At 51.8% G+C, this 17,709-nt stretch overlaps 1 protein-coding gene across 3 annotated transcripts in view; it reads left to right on the top strand.

Annotated features, from left to right (window-relative positions):
- Positions 1–1,025: 1,025 nt before the first annotated feature.
- Positions 1,026–17,709, top strand: part of SMAD2 (SMAD family member 2) — a 75,358-nt gene continuing 58,674 nt past the window's right edge. Inside the window, exon 1 of one of the 3 annotated variants that reach the window (XM_029060403.2) lies at positions 1,026–1,184. The gene's annotated coding sequence lies outside the window, so the exon portion shown is untranslated. Of the gene's footprint in view, positions 1,185–3,188; positions 3,222–17,709 lie in introns of those variants that run through there. The other 2 variants (XM_029060401.2, XM_029060402.2) reach the window with 2 other exon arrangements.

The following is a 17,709-nucleotide window of genomic DNA, read 5'->3' as shown; positions in this document are numbered from 1 at the left end:
CGGAGCCTGGAGCTCTTAATTATTAATAATCACTACATTTAAATAATTATAATAATCATTACATTTAAATCAGAATTAATTATTAACAACCATGACAATCATGATATTTAATCAACCACAATAAACATTACATTTAAATAGTTATTAATAAGTATGGCAATTATTATATTTAATTAATCATAATTATTATATTTAGATAACAATTAATCCTTAATAATTACGATCATTACAACTATTAATAATTATGGATGCAGCGATTGGAATAATTGCAATTGATGGATTGAATGAAAAGGGGCGGGGCAAGAGCTCGGGAGCTCCGCTCCTCATTGGCCCCGCCCCGCCCCTCATTTGCATGCGTCGGCTACCTGCGCCGCCTCATTTGCATACGCGGCCCCGCCCCCCTCCTCCGGGCCTCATTTGCCTGCGCGGAGACGAGACGGGTCCCTTGGGGGGAGGAGGGGGAAATCAGAGCGAAGATGAAGAATCGTAATGGTTTTTCTTAAAGCGCTTAGTACGTGCCGGGCACTGCTCTAAACGCTCAGCCCGTGGGGGGGGCGGAGGGCGGGAGGGGAGGCGGCCGGGATTACTTTCCCTGCGCGGCAGGATACGGCGCGCGGCCGCACTCCTTCCCCCAGCGCGCGCGCTCGCCTCGGCCCCGCCCCCCGGCCCCCCTCGCTCTCCCATTGGCCGCGGCGGCCGTCGATTCCCCGCTCGAGTGGAGCGGGGAGCCAATGGCGGGGGCCGCCGAGCGGCCCCGTCCCGCCCCCGGCCGTCGCCGGGGTTGCGCGTTGACGGGCGGGCGCGCCGGCCAATGGGAGGGCGGCGGGACGGCGGCGCCGGCCAATGGGCGGGCGAGGGGGGCGGGCGGGGGTCGGTGGGTCGGGGGGGGGAGGGGCGCGGCCGCGCAGGCGCACGGGGCCGGGCGGGCAGGATCCGCACTCGCTCCCTCGGTCGGCGGGCCGCGCCTTCCCCGCTGGCGGCGGCCGCCCCCCCCCCGCCCCCCTCCCCGTGTCCGGCCTTCCTCCCCCCGGAGGGCCACCGAGCTCTCGCTTCCGCCTTCCGAGCCCACCGTTTTCCGCCCCCGCTCCATCCTCTCCCGGACGAGGAGACAAAAGGTCCGAGGGCCCCCCCCATCCCCCCCCCCCGGGGGCGTCCAGTCCTGCTGCAGCCGGAGCGTCCTCCAGGTAATGCCCCTCTCCACCCCCTTTTTTTAATTTGGTCTTTGCTCCTTTCCCATCGTGTGTGTTAGGGTGTGTGCACACACAAACACACACACACACACACACACACCCACACCCCTGGGGGCGTCCAGTCCTGCTTGGGCCGGGGCATCCTCCAGGTAGCCCCCCCCTTTTGCTTTTTTTTTTCCTCCTTTCCCATCGTGTGTGTGTGTGTTTGTGTGTTGGAGTGTGCACATACACACACACACACACACACCTGGGGGCGTCCGGTCCTGCTTGGGCCGGGGCGTCCTCCAGGTAGCCCCTCTCCACCCCCCCTCTTTCTTTTGCTTTTTTTTTTTGCTCCTTTCCCATCGTGTGTGTGTGTTTGTGTGTTAGGGGGTGCGCACACACACAAACACACATCCTTGGGGGCGTCCAGTCTTGCTTGGGCCGGGGCGTCCTCCAGGTAGCCCCTCTCCCCCCCTTTGCCTTTTTTTTTGCCCTTTTCCCATCGTGTGTGTGTTGGGGTGTGTGCACACAAACACACACACACACCCCTGGGGGCGTCCAGTCCTGCTTGGGCCGGGGCGTCCTCCAGGTAGCCCCTCTGCACCCCCCCTTTTTTGGCTTTTTTTTTTTTTGCTTTGCACCTTTCCCATCGTGTGTGTGTGTGTGTGTGTTGGGGTGTGTGCACACACGCAAACATACCCCCCTGGGGGCGTCCAGCCCTGCTTGGGCCGGGGCGTCCTCCAGGTGCCCCCCCCCCTTTTGCTTTTTCTTTTTATGCTCCTTTCCCATCGTGGGTGTGTGTGTATGTGTGTTGGGGTGTGTGCACACACACAAACGCACACCCTTGGGGGCGTCCAGTCCTGCTTGGGCCGCGCAGCCGGGGCGCCCTCCAGGTAATGCTCCTCTTCCCCCCCCCCTTTTTATTTGCTTTCTTTTTTTGCTCCTTTCCCATCGTGTGTGTGTGTTGGGGTGTGTGCACACAAACACACACACCCCACGGGGGGCGTCCAGTCCTGCTTGGGCCGAGCAGCGGAGGCGTCCTCCAAGTAATGCCCCTCTTCCCCCCCCTTATTTGCTTTGTTTTTTGCTCCTTTCCCATCGTGTGTGATTGGGGGTGTGTGTGTGTGTATATATACACACACCCCCCCCCCACACCCCTCTGGGGCGTGTACACCTCTGGGGGCGTCCAGTCCTGCTTGGGCCGCGCAACCGGAGCGTCCTCCAGGTAGCCCCTCTCCCCCCTTTTTTTGCTTTGCTTTTTTTTTTTTTTTTTACCCCTTTCCCATCGTGTGTGTTTGGGTGTGCGTGTGCACACGAGCACACACACACACACAGCCCCGGGGGGCGTCCAGTCCTGCTTGGGCCGCTCAGCTTGGGCGTCCTCCCGGTCACGCTCCTCTCTCCCCCTTTTTATTTGCTTGATTTTGTGCTCCTTTCCCATCGTGTGTGTTAGGGGGGTGTGTGTGTGTGTGCGCACACCCAAACATACACATACACCCCGGGGGGCGTCCAGTCCTGCTTGGGCCGCGCAGCGTGGGCGTCCTCCAGGTAATGCTCCTCTCCCCCCCCCCCCCCCATTTTTTTTGGTTTTCTGTTTTTGCCCCTTTGTGTGTGTGTGTGTGTGTTTGGGTATCTGTGCACACACACACACCCCTCCGGGGGCGTCCAGTCCTGCTTGAGCCGCGCAGCCGGGGCGTCCTCCCCGTCCTCTTCCCCCCCTTTTTATTTGCTTTATTTTTTGCCCCTTTCCTACCGTGTGTTTGGGCGGGTGTGTGTGCACACCCCCAAACACACACACACACACACACACACCCCGGGGGGCGTCCAGTCCTGCTTGGTCCCCCCCCCCCCAAGCTTGGGCAGCCCGGGCGTCTTCCAGGTAATGCTCCCCCCCCCCCCTTTTTTTTGCTTTTTGTTTTTGTTCCTTTCCTATCGCGTGTGTGTGTGTGTGTGTTTGGGTATCTGTGCACACACGCACCCAAACAAACACACACACCCCACGGGGGGCGTCCAGTCCTGCTTGGGCCACGGAGCCGGAGCGTCCTCCAGGTAATGCCCCTCTTTCCCCCCTTTTTTCGTGGTTGGTCTTTTTCAACTCACCATCGTGTGTGTTTGGGGGGGGGGGTGTGTGTGCGCACACACCGAAACACACACACCCCCGGGGGCGTCCAGTCCTGCTTGGGCCGCGCACCCCTTTTTTTTTTGCTTTATTTTTTGCCCCTTTCCCATCGTGGGTGTGTCTGTCTGGGGGGTGTGTGCACACCCCAACACACACACACCCCGGGGGGGCGTCCAGTCGTGCGTGAGCCGGAGTGTCGTCCAGGTAGTGCCTCCCCCCGCCCCCTTTTACTTTATTTTGTGGGTTTTTTTTGCTCCTTTCCCATCGTGTGTGTGTTTGGGGGTGTGCGCGCACACACGCACGCATAGCCCCGGGCCCGGCCCCCATGGCGGTAGCCCCCCCAGCCCGGCCACGGTCCCGAGCGCTCCCCCAGGGCCGGGCCCCGTGCTGAACGCCACGGCGGGTCACGGCGGCCCGGGCCCCCGTTTTGCAGACGAGGGGACCGAGGCGCGGAGGGCCGAAGGCACTTTGCGCCCCGGCTCGGGGGGGCGGGGGTGAAATGGTAATGATGATAATGATGTTGGTACTTGTTAAGCGCCTACTGTGTGCTAAGCGCCCGGGGGGGGGTGGGGAGATACAAGGTCACCAGGCGGTCCCAGCTGGGGCTCGCCCTCTTCATCCCCGTTTTACAGATGAGGCAACTGAGGCCCAGAGAAGAAGGATACCGGGGGTATTCGTTCAAGCGCTCAGGATGCGCAGAGCACCGTTCCACGCGCCGGGGCCGGGGGGGGGGATCCAGGGTCAACAGATTGTCCCACGGGGGGCTCGCGGTTTAAATCCCCATTTTCCAGATGAGGTCACTGAGGCGCAGAGAAGTGAATAATAATAATGTTGGTATTTGTTAAGCGCTTACTATGTGCAGAGCACTGTTCTACGCGCTGGGGTAGACACGGGAATCGGGTTGCCCCACGTGGGGCTCCCAGTCTTAATCCCCATTTAACAGATGAGGGAACTGAGGCCCAGAGAAGTGAAGTGACTTGCCCTCAGTCACACGGCTGACAAGCGGCAGAGCCGGGATTCGAACCCTTGACCTCCGACTCCAAGTGAAGTGACTTGCCCGGAGTCACCCAGCTGGCAAGCGGCGGAGCGGGGATTAGAACCCGTGACCTCCGTCTCCCAAGCCCGGGCTCTTTCCGTCGAGCCACGCGGCTTCTCCAAGTGAAGGGACTTGCCCAAAGGCTGACAGCTGACAAGTAGTCGGGGGGGACGCGGCGGGGGCGTCCAGTCCGGTGCCAGGTGTCCCATCTCCGACCCCCCGGTATGGAATTCCCAGTCGATCCCCGTCCTGGACCGTGAGCCCGTTGTTGGGCGGGGATTGTCTCTAGCTTTTGCCCAGTTGGACGGTCCAAGCGCTCAGTACAGTGCTCTGCACACGGTAAGCGCTCCGTAAAGGCGGCCGAACGAATTCCTGGTGGAATCCCATTTCTTTCCAAGCATCCTCTCTCCGCCACCCCCCTCCCCGACATCCAGTATTAGGGCTCCGGGCAGCGTGGCTCAGTGGCAAGAGCCCGGGCTTGGGAGTCAGAGGTCACGGGTTCGACTCCCGGCTCTGCCGCTTGGCAGCCGTGTGACCGTGGGCGAGTCGCTTCGCTTCTCTGGGCCTCAGTTACCTCGTCTGTAAAATGGGGTTTAACTGGGAGCCTCCTGTGGGACAACCCGATTCCCCGGTATCTCCCCCAGCGCTTAGAACAGTGCTGGGCACATAGTAAGCGCTTAACAAATACCAACATTATCATTATTATTATTTTAAGGCATCTTAGGCTACCGGGCACCGCGGCGTGTCGTATTTCCTTCCGGATAAAGCGCTTACTACAGCGCTCCGCACCCCCTAAGCGTTCGGTAAATGCGTTCGAAGGAATCCTAGTCATTGAGTCGTATATTTATCGAGCGCCTACTAGGTGCAGAGCACTGGACTAAGCGCTTGGACTCTACAGTTCGACAACAGACACAATCCCCGCCCGACAACGGCAGATAGTTTGTAACGAGGCTGGTACTTTGGAGGCGTTGGGGGGGGAGGGGAGCGACTTTTTTTTTTTTAATGGCATTTGTTAAGCGCTGACTATGTGCAAAGCACTGTTCTAGGGACTTCCTTTATTACGAGTCTGCCCACCCCCACCCCGCTTGTCATTCGGAACAAAGTTTGGTCTTCGTGGGCACCACCTTGAAAGGCACAGACTTGCAATGGTAGGACGCGGCCCGTCCTCGCGTGGAGTCGCGCGTCGGCATCGCCCGTTGCGGATCGGCAGTGTCTCTGAGCCAAAAAGAGGAAAACCCGGCTGCGACTCGCCCTTCCCCATTCGACGCCGGGAAAAGATCCGGGCCTCTCGAGGGGGTTGCACCAAAATCTTGAAAAAAGAGGGTTTTGGGGGGGGGGGGCGGGGAGGACTTTGTTTTAGATGGAATTGCTTTTTGTTTCCCTCAAGTTTCTACCACTTTATCTGTATCTTTAACGGCCTCCGGAGCAAGTGTTTGGAAATTTAAAGGGACCATCCTGAAGTCCCGTCTACCAAATGGGCTACCAGCTATTTTTCCTTTTTAAAGGTCTTGAAATAAAAAGCGTTTGAGGCCCGCTGAAAGGCGCAGATTGTCTCCAAATACCTCCGCGCCCTCCCCGCCCCCCACTTCTCCTTCCAGTTTAGCAGAAGCCTTCGCGATAAGAATGGGGGAGAGAGTCAGGGACTTAGTTCCTTGAGCCTAATGAGATTTGCCCTGTCAAAGACAGATTGCATTTTAAGTTTTCCTCCCACCTAGCCACTTTAACTCTGATAATCCTAATCTCAGCCGAATACTCGAACGCCTATCGTGCATATCCTGCAGTGAAGAGCTCTGTCCTTTTTAAAAACGGTAAACTTCGCGTACGGCTTCCTCGCTACCGCCCGAAGAGAACGGGGATTAGGGGAGGATGGAACTTTTTGAAACCTGTTCCGAAGCTTCGTGACCCTCAGAGCCCCAACTCGATTTAGGCTTCTATTTTAGCTTGAAACTTTTTGATTGCAAGATATCATTTGAGCAGAGCGTGGCTTTATTTAAACTGGATGCTATTTTTTTTTTTTTTTTTGAAGCCAGTATGGGAATTCAGAAACGATGACGGATACCAGAGTGGATGTGGCCAAAACTCCGCCGGAGTGTGTGCGGCATAGAAGTCCGGTGGCTTGTAGAAATTGGAACATAAAGTTTTTGTTCCAGGGGAAGGGCTTCCTTTTGATAGCATGTGGTGAGGCCGCCTAGTCCAGTGTAGACGTGTCTTAAAGCCGATAATAATAATTGTGGTGTTTGTTCAGGGCTTACCGGGTGCCGGGCACTGTTCTAAGCGCCGGTTTAGATACACGCAAAACGGGTTGGACACAGTCCCCGTCCCGTGTGGGACTCACCGTCTTAACCCCCATTTTACAGATGAGGAGATTGAGGCACAGACAAGTGAAGTGACTTGCCCAAACTCCCACAGCAGACCAGCGGTAGAGCTGGGATTAGAACCCGGGTCCCGCTGACGTCCCGTCCCGCGCTCCGTCCGCCAGGCGGTGCTGCTTCTGATCTTCCCCGATAGTCCGCCCGATGATCTATAAGCCTGCCGACGTTTCGTCTTTGAAACTTTTTGTCTCGTTTTGAGCTCTATCTTTTGCTTTTCAGGGAAGATTGTAGCGTTCACGAAATTCCGAGTTTCGCGGACCCTGGTTGGCCCCCGGCCCCCAACCGAAATTAACGGGCCACGTCGGTCGTAATTTTGACAGGTGATGGAATGGGATTAGATTTAGGCTTGTGGGTGTATCGTTTAGACTTATATATCTCGCCTCGCTATTGAAAGATGACACGCCTTCATCCGTGCTTGCCGCTGAGGCTCAGCGGATCCCGCTAAACTGAGCCCATCTCTGCCGTACCGCTCTTTTCTGCGATCTCTGGTGCCGTCTTCAATTCCGCTTCCTGACATCCTGACCTTCCCGGAGCCCCTGCTTAAAAAGGGAACCCGTCCCCCGATTGCTATAAACCGAATTGTTCCGTCGGCTCCCCGGAGCGTGCTCTCAACCCATCAGGAGCCTTTGAGAGCCCACCGTGTCCCGAATGCTCGACCGAGTGATTAGGGGACGGCGAGAGTCAGACCCGACCCTCGTCTTCAGGCCTTTGCCTTTGAAGAGAGCTTTCCGTCCAACTTTGGAGGCAGAAACCGCACAAGTCACGTAACTTGATTCTGCTTTATCTCCCAGATGTGTGTTTTCCTGTTCAGGCTCAATCATTCCTTCACTGTCGTATTTATTGAGCGCCTTCTGTGTGCAGAGCACTGTACTGAGCGCTTGGAAAGGACAGTTCGGCAGCAGAGTCAATCCCTGCCCAACAACCCGCTGGCAGTCTAGAAGGGGGCCGGGGGGAGGAGGGTCATGTTAACTCGGAGGCGATACGTTGCCTGGAATATCACTTTTTTTTGTTGTTTGTATATTCTGAAATAGGCAGAAATCTGTGAGGATGTTGGATTCGGGATTCGCGAAAAGTTTTGAAGTACGATTAAGCAGTTGAGAGGCGCTGCGTATGTTATGCGCCGTGAGTAAAGGCCCGTAGGAGTGGTCTCCTGCTTTGCAAGTGGGAAGCTTTGTAGTTTAAATCCCTTAAAATGATCAAAAAGTTCATGCGGAAGTGTAACCTGAATAGGCGGTTACTGACATGGCTGATTTTTAAAAATGGCGTTTCTCAACATCTTAACTCCTATCATGAATTTCTGAAAAAAAAAAAAAGAAAGGCTAAGGTTAGTTGCGTATGAAGCTGATCAGAAACTCTCATTCGATTTATTTGTAATCCCTTTCGGTTTTCACCTTTTAGGTTTGACTAGCTAGGGGAGAAACTACTCCCTTTGGCCACTCTTTGTAAGATGCTTTTGAAAAGTTTTTACGTCGCAACACAAAATATAGTACATTCTGGCAGATGACAATTTAGCTGCATTCCTAGGACAAAAAAAAAGTTGTCTTTCTCTCCTTTCTCCTTTTCTCCTTGCCCCCACTGTTGTTTGGTTGTAAAAGCACAGATATGAAGGCAAGTTTAAAAGCTCTTATCGGTAGCCTAATTTATGTTTGCTCTAAATATTCTTTAAGCAGGTTTAGAGCTTGGCTAGAGAGAAACAGAATGCTACTCCAAACGATTTCTTCTTGAGGTCTGTGAGCGTGCCTTCGCCAAAGGTAGATTGTAGAGGGAGGAAGCGCAAGATGGACTCTTGGAGTTACTTCTAAGTAGCAGTTCCTGGAAACAGTTCAGTGATAAGGAAGGCAGCATTCTCGTTAAAAGCCTGCTTGATATTTCTGTGGATTCGATCCCTCCTATGATGGCTATCGGTCCTTTTTGAAATCCTTGAAATCCTCACTTTTCCGGGGCCGGGGAACTCCGTTTTTTTTGGTTTACAGTGTACGTTTTGCTCCGTTCTTCCTGTCACCGTTTGCAATCATTTAAGTGTGGATTTCTAGAAAGTTTCTTGTAGTTTAGGATTCTGATCGTAAGCTCCCGGCGGGCTGGGGGGCCTCCCTATCGGGTCTGTTTGTATTAATACTCTCCCAAGCGCTTAGTACAGTATTCTGCACACCGTAGGCACTCAGTAAGTACCACCGATGGTTTCCTCTTGGCTACGTCCCCTACACTGTCCAATGAAGAGTTTACAAAGTATGTGGGTGGTGGAGAGCGCTGAGATACTGATCTAGCGTTCAGATATTCTTCTTTCTCCAGGACCCAGAAGTGCACTTGGAAATACGTTTCTGAACTTCTGAAATTGTATTAACCATTTTAAATTCAGAATTGCAGAGGATGGGCAGAAATCCCTAGGATTTCAGGAGAGCTCTTCGTAGGGTGTAGGAGACTTGGAATTTAAACTTCCCATAAGAGCTCGTAACTTATCTAATCAAGTATTACTGGATTTATCTTAATTGCTTCCAAATTAGGAAATTAAATACCCCAATTTCTCCCTCTCTGATATTTTCATCTCAAATTGTCTACCGTTGATGGAGTGATTGACTTGCGTCCTCCCCCACCTCCCTCACGCGCCCTCCCCCCCCCCCCAACGCATTCCCCATGTGTTGTAGCTGGACAGGAAGGACGAAGGGTAGTAATTTAGGGCACCCTTTTACCAGATAGAAAATCAGAGGTGTAAAGTATCTCTGGGATTAGAACATACAATTGGGAGGGAAGGAAGTGGTGATTTTCCAGGGATTAGTTTAAAGTACTCCCAGGTGTGTGGAGGATGGGAGGTTGTGGGGCGGGGGTGGGGGGTGGAGGGCACAGTTATGAGTGAATGGCTAGAGGAGAAATAGAAGCATGGCGGGACTAACTAGCTAACCCATTGAGAAACTGTTATTTTTGGACCGCTGCTCTCATGTGGACATTCTGGGGAAACTTTTGCGGGCTGGTAAATTCTGAGAATTTATAAAGTCATGATGGAAAAGCTTTCTGCATTCCTGTTGCAAGCAAACAGAAAGAATTTTATATCAGACTGGCCTTTCCCTCCCAGAAGGGAGAGGGAATGAGGGATGTGGGCCCAGTGGGTGTGTCTTGTTTGGGCTCTAATGTCACCTCCGAGTTAGGGGCAGCATTGGCCCAAGCGGGAAGGGGCTGGGAGTCAGACCCGGTGGGTTCCAGGCACAGCTCTGCCCCTGGCCTGCTGGGATTTGTGGCAACTCACTTAATCGCTACAGTTTCCTCATCTAATAATAATAAAATTGTGGTACTTAAGCACTTACCGAGTGCCAAGATCTGGGGTGGATGCAAGCGAACCAGGTTGGAGCCAGTCCCCTTCCCACATGGGGCTCACGGTCTCAATCCCCATTTCATAGATGAGTAACCGAGGCCCAGAGAAGTGCAGTGACTCTCCCTAGGTCACGCAGACGCCAGTGGCGGAGCCGGGATTAGAACCCACGACCTCCTGACTCCCGGGCCACGCTACGCCGAGCCGCCTCTCTCGTTCCAGGGGAAAGAACACCTTTCTGGGACTCTGGAGGTCTGAGTTCAGATCCTGATTCTGTGGGTCAGAGCCCTGCCGGCGGCGGTCAGGGATTCTGAGTGAAGAGCCACACAGGGCATCCGCAGGTGGACGGGCCCGTCGTTAAAATAGCTGACCGACGTGGGCTGCCTAGACGTGAGCGACTACCGGGGCCTTCCACCGTACCGTGGCTCCGCCGCGCCGTGGTCCCTAAATGGATGGGGCACCTGAAACCACCTGTGTGGGCACTTGACTGCCGCGCCCCTGCTCTCCGGCTGCCGTTCGTGCCCCCACGGGAACGCGCCTGGCAGGGAAGAGACTGTTAACGGTGCCATGTCAGCTCCTGGCGAGCTAATACGTTCTGCAGTCGCCGGACCAAGGCTCACCTGTTGTTCTCGATGGGAGGCTCCACCCTCAGAATGCAATTCCTTTCAGGTTCTGAGCCCCAGGTGGGATGGGGACCGTCGGATCTGGCGATGATCCCGTCTGTTCCACGGTACTAGTTCCTTTCAGACTCGCAGTATTGATCCGGTGTCACCGGAGAAGGATTATCGGAGGATTATCCACCCCGCTGCGCTGGTTTGGGATTCACAGGAAAGCCTTTGAGGTGTCCTTGGGAGAGAGTATGGTTGGGGGGGGCGGCGGGGGGTGGGGAGAGAGGCGGCGGAGTGGAGAAGGGAGGTGAAGCAGGATTATTAGTTTTGCAAGCCCAGGTTTTCAAGCGGCTAACCTCTGAACCGTATTGGAGGCTTTAGCAGATGTGAGGTAATATAACTCAGGATAAGGTCAAGTTTTGAAATGTTCTAGGTCCTCTGCCCCGGGCAGTTTCTGGGGAAACCTGTAAAGATGAATAAAAACAACTCTTCCTTATAAAATGGAAGACGGTGGGGAAGACAGCTTGATTTGTATATGGAGTTTCACTCTTATGGAAAACTTGCCTCTCAACGGGTGCCCGAACTCATAATCGGCCGCTCTCATCGAGCACCTACAGGGTGCAGAGCCCCGTACCGTGTACTTGGTGACATGCAACGGAAATAAATGACGTGGTCCCTGCCCTCAAAGCTTGTTAACCAGAAGGTGAAACTGGAATGGAGAATGAACCCAGGATATTTTTTAAACTTCTCTGTATTTTTGGGATCACCTAAAGGGTTCAGCATATAGTTGGCAGGCCTTATTTCTGGGTTTACCTGGAGACCCAAGCTACTTCCCCACAAAATGCTCCATTTTTGTCCATGGATAATTCATTGCACTGCAAATCTACTTTGAAGGCTAAAAGATTATAATGATTGGGGGCACATGTCAAATCAGAGAGCCCTACTGATTTTTCTCTCCCGAGTCCTCAAGAGACCTATTCTGCAGAGCTGAGTTTGGGTGGTTGTTTTGTTTTTTTTTAAAAATTCTGGTTTAATCTATGCTATTAAGTGGCTCTTGGGTCTAAATGTCTTCCTTTCTTCCTAGTTAAAATTCACATCTTGATGTAGCAATCACATTTTTGCTTAGAAAGCAGGAGAGGTTAGGGTCATCGGAATAATCGGGGGTACTGGCAGATTTATCACCAATCGTGAACAAAAACTTTGCTCTTAGTTTACAACCTGGTAGCGGTGGGCTGAACTCCTGATGGGGGGAGAAACCTCCCTCTACCATATCCCCAATCGTATATCTGCAACTGTGGTTGCACGCAGTGCTTGGGAGAGTACAGTAGAAAGGTCAGTCAGTCAGTGGTAGTTTTGGAGCACTTACTGTGTGCAGAGCACTGTACTAAGCTCTTGGGAGAGTACGCTATTATAGATGTGCTGTTCACATACCCACTCTCAAGAGAAGCGGTCGGGCCTAATGCAAAGACCACTCGTCCGGCAAGAAGACCTGAATTACAATCCTGTTTTGGCTACGTGCCTGCTGTGTGACCTTGGGCAAGTCCCTTCGTTTCCCATGGGCCTCAGTTTCCTCATCTGTAAAATGGGGGTTCAGTACCTGGTCGTCTTATTTAGACCGTGAGCCCAGTGTGGAACGGGAACTGGCCGACTCGATTATCGTGCATCTCCCTCGACACTTGATATAGCGCTTGGTACCTAGTAAGCCTTCAACGAAGGCCACAATTAATAGCGTTGTAGTCTAGATGGATATTAATGCAAGTACGGAAAGTTGAGTGAACCAAGTAACGGAGTAGAAGAAGCGTGGTGGGTCTGGAGGTTGGATGAGTATCCACGCGTTTAAGGGATATAGACCCAAGCGCATGGACGGTGCAGGAAGGCGGGGCGAAGAGCGTAGGGAAATGAGAGGTTAGTCAGGGAAGCCTTCTCGGAGGGGGTAAGATTTTAGCAGGGCTTTGAAGATGGAGAGAGGCGGTCTTTGAGATATTAAGGGGGATGGAGTTCCAGACCAGCGGAAAAATGTGAGCAAGGGAATGACAGAGACACGAGGCCTAGGTATTTTGAGTAGGTTGGTGTTAAAGAGGCAAAGTGTGCGCGTTGGCTAGATAAGTGAGGAGGGGGAAGAGCTGATTGAAAACCTTAAAAGCCAATAGTTTCTGTTTGACGGGGAGGTGGATGGGCAACCGTTGGCGGTTTCCGAGTGGGAAATGTGCTCAGAGGTTGTTTTTTAACCTAGCAAAATATGGACTGGAGGCAGCGAAGTCAGAACGTAGATGATCAGAGCCCCTTCAAGCTAGTGCTACGGGTCACTGAGCCAGCCCCGAGAAAGATGAGTTTAGGTTCAGCCTAGGTAGAAGAGAAAGTTGAGGACTGGGGGTGATCTGTCAGGGAGAGAGAGAGAAAGAGAAAAACAGAGGAATAGGAAAGAGGTAAAAATTAAGTAAAGTTCATCAAAAAATAACAGTGACGGGGCGAAGAAAGCCGGAGAAAGTATGCAACTCCAAGAGCAGAGAAAATCCTCAATCTGCAGATTTCTTTTGTGGATTTTAGCTGGCCATCTGGTAAAATTCTCAACAGTTCTTGGAGTTTTCTTTGATCATCAGACGAAGTTGTAATGCTATTCAGCACACTCTGAATGGTGAGAGAAAATACAGAGGTGGGAATTAAATTAAAGTCTGGGCGGCGGGAACGCGGGAGCCAGCTGCCGGTAGCAGGGACCTCGCTGACCAGAAGGAAAGGGGCGGTTACCACGGTGCTTTCCGTTCATTCCGTCGTATTTATTGAGCGCTTACTGTGTGCAGGGCGCTCTACCGAGTGCTTTTGTCAGCGGTGACGGAGGGGTCCGAGAACGCGCGGGAGTGGCTTTTATCCTCAGCGCACACGGTGAATGCCGGGAGCAGGGACCCTCGGTGGCAGGAGGGAAGGCGGCGACAGGTGAATCCTAGAGCGTGTGGGAGCCGCTCCGGGCCTGGTGCCTTCGGGGCAGGATGAGAGCGGAGACTCCGGGTGGCAGGAGGGGAGGTGGAGGTTACCACGATGCTCAGCCGCACTTACCGGTCGAGTTGGCTTTTGTCTGTCGGCCAGTTTCATTCTTTGGAGGGAGCGTTCTTTCCCCGGGAGGAGAAGTTCCCGGAAGACAAAACGAATATTCCACCGATGGCAGTGTTGTCAGTACGAGGGGTCAGTTGAACTTGTTGAGTGTCAACCCAGTGTGTTCTGAGCCTTCCCCCCACCGCGAGAGATCATTTTCACTTCATTCTTTTAATTTGGATCATCGCACGTGTTTGCACAGCTCACCAGAAAGGTTAAACACCTCCAGTCAGAGGTTACACAGAAAATTACAAGATCCTCTAGTGCTTTTCCATTCGATCGCATGAGTCTCCACGACTGTCCGGTCAGAAAGCCCGCCCGGATGTTTTTTGCTTTTTTAAACCGGGCTGTAATCTCAATCCTTGTGTTTTCGACGAACACAATTCAGGGTTTTTTTCCTAGGTGGTTCTCCCCAAATTCAACTTATTAACCCATCTACTGTGAATTTGCTAATGGATTATACAAAAAAGATCAACCCAGACTTTCCGTAGGCCTCCGAAAGGAATATACTGTTTGGGTAGTTTATAATTTTAAAGATTTACTCTTTTCAAGATGCTCACTCTTTTCAGTGAATAACATAATATTGTCATCAGCTCGTTCCCTGAACGACTAAGATCTGGTTGCACAGTATAAGTGAAGAAATCGTCATTTCACAAGAACTAGAACTTGTGGGAGAATGGTTTTGTATAGACATTGTAGTGAGTGTTAAAGAATCCAGAATCAGTTTTTAACATGTTTAAATTTGGTAAGTTTTTTTGTTTTTGTGTTTGGCAGACATCCTGGGCCCACCAATATTGGCGTAATTGCTGTCACCACAAAAACAAATGCCTAAATGTACTTTTCCTCAGTGTGGCTTAGTGGAAAGAGCACGGGTTTGGAAGTAGAGGACGCAGGTTCTAATCCCGCCTCCGCCACTTGTCTGCTGTGTGACCTTGGGCAAGTCACTTCACTTCTCTGTGCCTCAGTTACTTCATCTGTAAAATGGGGATTAAGACTGTGAGCCCCACATGGGACAATCCGATTACCTTGTATCTACCCCAGCGCTTATTACGGTGCGTGGCACATAGTAAGTGCATAACAAATACTGTAATTATTATTATTATCTGCTAATGATATTCCAAATTTCTGTTTGAGTTTTAGTAACTACTCTAATTCCAATTTTAGGATTAAAATAATGTTGAATGAAACTTTGGCTTCTCAGCTGACAGATAAAGCTTCCAGCTACCGGTACAGAAGTTTCTTCTTTTGCTAATAGGAATAGTATGCTTATCGTCATAACTTCGTTTTTTGGATATGCATAAAAATTTTTTTTAAATCTCTGAAATTTTGAACACTGAAAAATCCTGTGTTTAACCTACTGGAATTCGAGCGTGCTTTCTCCGGCAAAACACTTCAACGGTTCAAGGAAGTATTTTGATTGCATTACGGTAATTTTCAAAAGTTATCAGCGGTATTGAAAAAGTATGATAAGAGTAATCCTCCCCTGCCCTCAAGGAGTTTGCAATCTAAGGGGAGAAGATAAACACAGATAATGGGAGCAGGTAAAAGATCGACGGTGATTAGAGGCCTGGTAGAAGCGACTTCGGGTGATGTACTTACATCCTTGAATGTAAAGGAGTGGAGCCACCTGCACGCTTTGTCCATGAAAATATGGGAATGCACTTCCACTGGCCTGACCACCTAGGTTGACTACCCTCAATAAATATCATCGATGGAAAGACATGTCTGCCACCGGCAGGACCTGCACTTGAGTTGGGCCTGCGGAAGTGGTGATTTTTGTGTCTGCTTATCGTTATAGTGGACTCCCCCAAACGCTTAGTAACTTGAGTCGTGCCTGCGGAAGTGGCGATTTCTGTGCCCGTTTATTGCTAGAGTGTACTCTCCCAAACGCTTAATACAGCGCTTTGCGCATCGTAAGCGCTCTATAAAGATGATTGAATGAGTGAACGGATTTTTACTGTCTTCTGCATCCTCTCGCTCCACTTGCATGTTCCCAGTGGCTCACACTGGGGCAAACAGGTACAGTGTGTGGTCACACATCAGCTGGAGCAGACAGTGAAGGTGTGTGGCTCAGTGGAAGGAGCCTGGGCTTGGGGGTCAGAGGTCATGGGTTCTAATCCCGGCTCCGCCGCTTGCCAGCTGTGTGACTTTGAGCAAGTCACTTCACTTCTCTGTGCCGCAGTGACCTCATCTGTCAAATGGGGATTAAGACTGTGAGCCCCACGTGGGACAACCTGATTACCCTGTATCCTCTCCAGCACTTAGAACAGTGCTTTGCACATAGTAAATGCTTAACAAATGCCATTATCATTATTATTACCCTCATCCACCGTTGGTAGAGGGTAAGCCACCCTTGACTGTGCTACTCGACATGACTTAGGCCTCCTCTTACCCTTCTTTATGAACACAAAACAACTCACTATTGTCCGTTGCCCAGCTAGGCAGATCAGAGGCAGAAAATGGCAGGGGTCGGGGAACAGGGCATATTGCAGGCAAGGGAGGTCATCCGAGGGAGCAATGCAGCCTTTCCCGACCTCTCACACTTGGCAGATTTGGAATACTTGATCCCGGCAATGGTTTGACTGTGGAATCACTGCCCCATCAGCGACTCCTTGGGGAAAAAAAGACACAGCTAGATTCTCTCTTCATGAGCCCTCCTTTATCAGACTGTCCAGCTTCAATCAGCGGTGAGATACCATATCCCACCACCCACGCACACGTACACCTAGCCAGTCCAGATGCCATACTTTCCTCTAGACTCACTCTCGCTACGGGCAGGGAACCTGTCTGTTGTTGCGTGGTATCGTACTCTCCCAAGCCCTTAGTACAGTGCTGTGCGTGTAGTAAGCGCTAAATACCTTAGTTTGGGTGAATTCTCATTGGTTCCCAAGACTCCAGTCAAGTGGTTCCAGTACAGAAGTGGCGCTTGTAGATAGTGAAGGATCCTGTTCCATTTGAGAAATGGCTTATCCATCCTACTATCAATCGGCGATATCTGTCGAGTGCTTACCGTGTGAAGAGCGCTGTCCTCCGTGCTTGGTTGTCCAGTACAACTGAGTTGGTAGACACATTCCCTGCTGACGATAAGCTCACGGTCCCGGGCAGGACGCAGACATCGTGGATTATTTATGGCTCTGTTCATAAGTGCTGTTGGGCTGCGGGTGGGGTGAATCCCGAAGGGTGCAGATCCAAGTACATGATGCGGAAAGGAGAGGGAGTTGGGAAAAAGAGGGCTTAATCAGGAAAGGCGTTTTGGAGATGTGACCATAATAATGGTGTGTGTGACTGTGGGCAAGTCACTTCTCTGTGCCTCAGTTACCTCATCTGTAAAATGGGGATTAACAGTGAGCCTCACGTGGGACAACCTGATTACCCTGTATCTCCCCCAGCGCTTAGAACAGTGCTCTGCACATAGGCGCTTAACAAATGCCAGCATTAATAAGGCTTTTGAAGGTGGGGAGAGTGGGTGGTCTGGCATAATGTGGAGGGGGAGAAAGCTCAAGGCCAGAGGGAAGACCTGGAAAAGGGATTGGTAGTAAAATAGGTGAGGTCGGGGCACAGGGAGCAACTGTCTTTGGTTGTCTAAATCCAGTTTGTACGTATTTTGAGTGAGACTAACTTGCGTTGTACCGAATATTGGCAGTTAAGAAATTTCATAGGGCCGGGGCAGTTGAAGATGGCGAAAGCGTTGGCAAAGCAAAACCCATCTAAGGTAGGTGCGTGGCACTTCCCATTGCGCCATGTTACGAGTCAGGTAAGTACAGTTGAAGCCCTTCAGCCTTCTTAAATTTCCAGCGTGAATATTACATTTTTGAAGGGTTTCGAAGGTCGGCACTGCAGACTTAAGTGGCGTAGAGGTGTTAGAAATAAGTTCACACCCACACTGCTGCAAGTAGTGAAACCCCTGCGCTACCCAACTGCAGAGAGGCCTGAACCTCTTTTTCAAAATGAAGAGACTCAAGCTGCATATCTAAGTGGCTCTTGAAGAAACCTAAAGCATTTTGGATGTTATCT

Source organism: Ornithorhynchus anatinus, chromosome 3 (genome assembly GCF_004115215.2).
Source record: "Ornithorhynchus anatinus isolate Pmale09 chromosome 3, mOrnAna1.pri.v4, whole genome shotgun sequence".
Taxonomy (NCBI): Eukaryota; Metazoa; Chordata; class Mammalia; order Monotremata; family Ornithorhynchidae; genus Ornithorhynchus; species Ornithorhynchus anatinus.
The sequence above is the reverse complement of the archived record's forward strand: the minus strand, read 5'-3'. Positions and strand labels throughout refer to the sequence as shown.